Here is a 6000-nt window from a genome sequence, read left to right on the forward strand (position 1 = left end):
CTGCTTTAGAAGGTGGATTCCGTAGTATTATCCTCCACTTAGGTCCCTCCCCACCTTAAATCCCACCCACATCCATCTCCACCACCAAATTCTCCAGGTACCACCCAACCCACACCTGGCAACCCTACTGAAAACTCATGTATAACACTGTTTAATTGTCCAGCCAAGTCTTAAACAAGTTAAAAATGACCATATCCATCATGAGTAAGACTAATATACATACTGATTACTTCATTTTCAATTGAGATTGCATGTATCCTCTGCCTCTGTCAAGGCTTCTGGAGGATGCTTCTCTTTTGGCTTAGAGTGGTGCTTTTTGTTTATATCTATCCCAAACAAGAGTGGGATGTCTCTATGAACTTGTTGGAGTGTGAACCCGCAGACTCACGTCCAACAGCTTGGTTCAGTGGTTAGGAGTGCAGACTTCTAATCTGGTGAGCCGGGTTTCTGCCCTCCCCGAGCAGTAATATCAGAGCTCTCTCAGCCTCACCTACCCCACAGGGTGCCTGTTGTGGGGAGAGGAAAGGGAATTGTAAGCCGCTTTTAGACTTCTTCGGGAAGTCATTGTCACCTCATTCTTTCACGTCTCTTACCTCAGATGTCACAAACAAACAAGCAAACAAACAAACAAACAAAACATTCTTAACGTCTGCCCACAGTCTTCATCTTCAGCTTCCAGGAAGTCTGTTCATTGCCCATGGTGATCTCTACATCTGCTCAGAATCACCAAACCACTCTGTGAATTTTAAAAGTCTTGATAACTGATGGTATTACTTTGGTGTTTTTCATATCCTTTGTTCCTGTTACTCCTACCCATTGATCATGATCTTATCATACTCACCCTTAAAATGTAAGTTTCACAAAATCTGACAAAATCAAGTAACCTGGGCTATGGAGATTACGGCACTTAAAAATATTACAGTAGAATTATTAATGGTAGATTCTTCAGCAGAGTTCCCCAGCAGATCCAACCAGCTTTTCTGCTGAATAAGAGTGGTAATCCCTTTGCCCACCCAAAACACCAGGGTGTAGTCTGCATGGGGCTGTTTACCCAGTCCCAGTTTGAATGAATCCCTCCCATCTACACAGAATTGAATTTTCATTTAATTTTGGGCGCTTTACATTTTCCCTCTGCAACAAGCATGATTAGTTTGTGGTGACCCTACCTTTCCCCACAGTATCCTGGAGTGGATATAACCCTCAATATTTGAAAAACTGGCATCAGGATGAGTGCAGATTTCTGCTCTTTGTGAAATAATTCTGCCTCATGCCTCCAATGCAGTAGCAAAAAAGTCTTCCCTGATTGGCCAGGGCATCAGTTGAGGGGGGGAATAGAGGAAGACCCGAGTTCAACTCGATCTGAAATCAACAGGACCCACAATGGAATAAACAAAGTAAGTACAGAATCAGCCCAGGTTCTGGGGATCATGGGACCTGCCTGGACAAAAGACTGGGCCTATGATCAGCAGGCCTTCTCTGGCAGGTGGAGGGGATGAACTGGCTGGATTCCAATCTAATGCATTTAGGTAGTCTGTAAGGGATGGGACTGGATAAATAGCTAGGGCCTTTCTGCACAAGGACCAATGTTGCCAATTGGTCCCGCAAAGCGGAAACACTATTTTTAAAAGTGCAATTTCGGCGTTACGCATACCTGCTTTTTAGTGGAATTCAGTAGCGTTTCATTCGTTTTTCACAGGTTTCCGGTCTTGCAAAAATCGCTAGACAGGAAGAGATTTTTTCTGTGCTTTGTCTCGCCCCTGGCTGTCAATCAAACATACAGCCAATTGGCGGTTGTTATCATGCCCCGGAAAGCCTCTTTCCCTTTAAGAACTGGTAAAAAAAAACACGTTGCAACGAATATGCCTTGATTCTTCCTAACGTAGAGACCCATCTAATTGGCAGCTGGCGTGTGAGCTGGCGATTCATCGTTACCACGCTCCCCCAATGAAAAGAAAAATCCTTCCCCCAAATGGGCATGATTTTCGGCTGAAAATAAAGGGAACTTGCAAACGGGGCTGTGTTGTGCTTGGGGACTTAGGGGAGCTTTAAAGCACTTCTGTGGAGGGATTGTAGCCGGAGAAGCCTCGCTGGATGGATGAAGGCTCGCTGGTTCGTTGCTTTCTGCTCGCTCCGAGAAAAAAAAATGGCAATCGCTTCGCCGGAAGTTCGGAGGAGAGAGCCAGGGACTTTGTTGGAACCGCAACAATGGGAACGCACAGGTCTTTTTTGCTACTGTTGCAGATTGTTTGCAAGAGTGTAGCACTTTTCGGAGGGTGAATCCACTTTTCCCGATTTCCATTTAAGGGCTACAACGAATAGCTTTTTGTGGGATTGTTTCAAGAGTGTGGCAGATTGTGGGAGTCGACTGGAGATGGCGCCATAAAAAAGCTGGACTTCTGTTCAGCTCTTAAGCCATGCCGAGGGTCAGGAGCTTCTGCACCTGGCTGACCTGAGCAGATACGCAAATCTGCTCACCGGTCGCCCCAGGAACTGGGAACAGCATCCTGAGGGTCCTACAGATCCGTGGGGAGGTAGGGGGACCGAACTCCCCGGATTAATAGCGGCCTGTGCTCAAGGTCACAATGGCGTCCTTGTCGCAAACAACTTTACAAGCTTGAAACGACCAGCTGACCTTACATTCTTCCCAGACCATCTTTTACCAGATTGACAGGAGCGTTGACAGAAGCTGGAATCTGCAACAGTAAGAATTGAAAGCTTTCTGGCTTTTCTCTTTCTTCTCCCACAAGCTCTTCCCTCCCCCCCCCCTCAACCAATTCACAAGCGAATTCCCTCTTTCGTCTAGTGAGAGACTCCCAGCTAATTATACCCACTAACCAAACAAAGAGAGAGCTTTGAAGATTTGTTGGTGAAAGTTCAGTGGGGGAATTTGACTTGATACGGAGATCGACAAACTGATAATTTGGGATCGCTCGTGCTCCCGCGAGACCTCATGAGACTTTCTGTTTATAGTTTGTGACTGTCTAGAACTATGGAAGAATTAACTAAGACACAGCTTTTCCATTTGTTATGCAAAGGAAACTCAAAGATACTGAAAGCAGTCAATAAGCTGGAAAAGGAAATCCGTGGGACTAAGGGGGAGCTTTTGGATGGAGCCCATGGTCCGGAGAGACCAGCTGATGATGTAGCTCAGCTAACAATAAATCAAACGAAACTTCAATGTCTGGAAGTTAATCAACTGGAGGGAGAGAGTGCCAGAGATGTAAAAACCCAAAGTACCTTTAAAGAACCTGGGAAAACAGATTCAAGGAAGGAAAGTACCGAAAACCTGGAAGTCTATTCAGAGCAGGAAATGATTTGGATCAGCAAAATAAAAAGAGTCTATTCAAAAGCGACAGCAACCAGGAAGCTATCAGGAGATATTCCTGTGCGACCAGAGGAAGAGATCCAGATTGACAAAGGATTCAGAGCCTACTCAAAGGCGACTGCAAGCAAGAATCAAGTAAGAGATTTCTTTGGCCCTGACAGAAGGACAATCAGAAACACTCTACTATGGAAAAAAACACAATTTCATTTTCCGCGACCACTTGAAGGATGAGTTGAACAATGGAGTATTCTCCTGGCTTCCTGTGGGAAAGACAGCAGCAGTAACTTTTAGGACAGGACCAATATATGAAGGGAACTGACTTTATATCATCTAAGACAATAATAGAATATATCCTTATAATAGATTATACCCTAATATGTATCAACAACTACTTTGCTAAGAAAGATGGTAATAACTCCTAGATCAGGATTAATATGCGATGGGAATTGAATATGTATGTCAATATGTATGCTAAAAGAGGATGACAAACCATACTTCATAGGCATTAACAAGACAGACAGCAGTAGTAATTCTTGGGTCAGGGCCAATTTATGAAGGAGACTGACCTAATATCATTTAAGATAATAACAGAATGTATTCTTATAACAGATCATACTGTCATATGTATTAACAATCACTTGGCTAAGAAAAATGGTAAAAACTTCTAGATCAGGAATAATATGTGATGGGAACTGAATATGTACGTTAAAAGAGATGGCAAACCATATCAGCTGGTCGCTTTTTCTTCTCAATTTCTCTGTAAATGCTTTATATAATAATAAATAATAAAATTATTTTTAAAAAAAGAGTGTGGCAGATTGTGTGCGACGTTTTGTGGAACTGCAATTTAGTAGCGTTTACAATTTGAAAGCCTTCTGCTACATTAAAGTCGTGCGGAATGGCCCCTAGTTCTGATCACTCAGTTCCACAGTAAAGTTTATGGCTTTTCTAGGTAACTAAACAGCTAAACCTTACTTGATTTTAAAAAAATATTGAGTTAGAGAATAGGCAGCAACAAGTTCTTCACTCCATTTATTTATTATATTTACTATTATTCATTATATTTATATACCGCCCTCCACAAAAGCTCACATATTTTTTCACTTCACAATGAAAGTCTCAGAAGTCAGGAGCATTCTTATTAGATAAGAGCCCACAGGGAAGGGCAGTATAAACAGTTTAATATTAATTAACAAATCTATAAATAATGAATGACTGCTGTTTCTACAGACGGAAACATGATTGAAGATTTTCGGTCAAACCCAATCAAAACACTTTATGTCAGAGGTGTGTTTTTAATCCTATGTTTAATAGAAGCAACACTAAACCTTTAGTACAGATTATGTAAATATTCATAATTTGAGAGAAATCAGTCACTCCTTCATCTTCTTCACCTTCACCTTCATCATCCCCCTCTCCACTTTCTGGTCCTTCAGTCATAACCTCTGTTGAAGGGGCGTTCTCCGATTTCTCAGCAGGTATCTCTATGTCTTCATCTGTTGCTGAAGATGCTGCTTTTGGACTGGTGGCCTCTGTTGTTTCTGAACTCTTTTTCTCAATGGATTTATCAGAAGGAGTAGACGGTGGTGGTGGTGGTGGTGGTGGAAGAGGAGGAGCAGGAGCAGGAGCAGGAGCAGGAGCAGGAGGAGGAGCAAGTTCTGCTGGTGATGAAGGTGGAGTAACAGGGGGAATCCGTTGTTGCAGCATTGGTTCAGATAATAATTTTTCAACACTGGGCTCTTGTAATGGTGGGGTTCCCATGCTCCAGCTGTTCAGATCCCCTTCCTCGAAGGTTTCTTCATCATACAGTTTGTCCAGTGTGTTATTCTCTAGTTCATCCAGATTATAAAACATATCTTTGAGCCAAAGAGGCTTATCCCTCTATGGTGTTCTGGGAAGCTCTTCATCTGGCAGGGGTTTCTTTTCTTTGCCCAGAAAGCTCTTCTCCTTGGCTGCAGTACACTGAGACCAGACCTCAATTAGGCAGATAACAACAACCATAATCAGAATGAAGGCGGTCACTGAAATAACCAAGAGCAGCTTGTTTCCACATCCATATGCTGGAATCCCCTCATTTGCTAGCCTGCCTGAAGGCTTCTCCAGTTTTGGTGTGCTTGCTGTGGTCATATCAGCTGCATCCAAGGAGGGCCAAATATTCCATAGGGAGGAGGTTTCATTGATGTGATCACTAAAGAGTTTCATGAGGAGGTCTGTTTTAGTGATGAATTTCGCACAAGCCACCTGGAGTGTGGGTGACGTGGAATCTATTTTCAGGATGCGGATCATGTGAGAGACAAGTTTCCTCACCGTTGTGTTTGGGATGAGGTCAGTCAACTTCTCATTCAGCTCATTTTCGAAGACTTCTCCCTCACCCTGAATGTTGTCATCTTGCCGTGGCAAAGGGGGAGAAACAGAAGTCCCCTGAGGTGAGGGCTCATTCAAGGAGGGTTCTGAGACACCTGCCGAGATTTTTCCCGCAACATTTTTAGTTCCCTGTAGGAGCGGTTTCAGCAGCTCTTCTTTAGTCAGTATCTGCGACCCAAGTACCTTCTTCAGTACTAAGACAGAGTTTTCACCGTTAGGGAGGTTAGTCATGTCACTGTCTTCACTGTCCACTTCCAGGGAGCCCTTGGGCTGAGAGTGTGGAATGGAGCGTTTCCAAGGGGACGGCAAAG

Source organism: Paroedura picta, chromosome 3, assembly GCF_049243985.1.
Source record: "Paroedura picta isolate Pp20150507F chromosome 3, Ppicta_v3.0, whole genome shotgun sequence".
Taxonomy (NCBI): Eukaryota; Metazoa; Chordata; class Lepidosauria; order Squamata; family Gekkonidae; genus Paroedura; species Paroedura picta.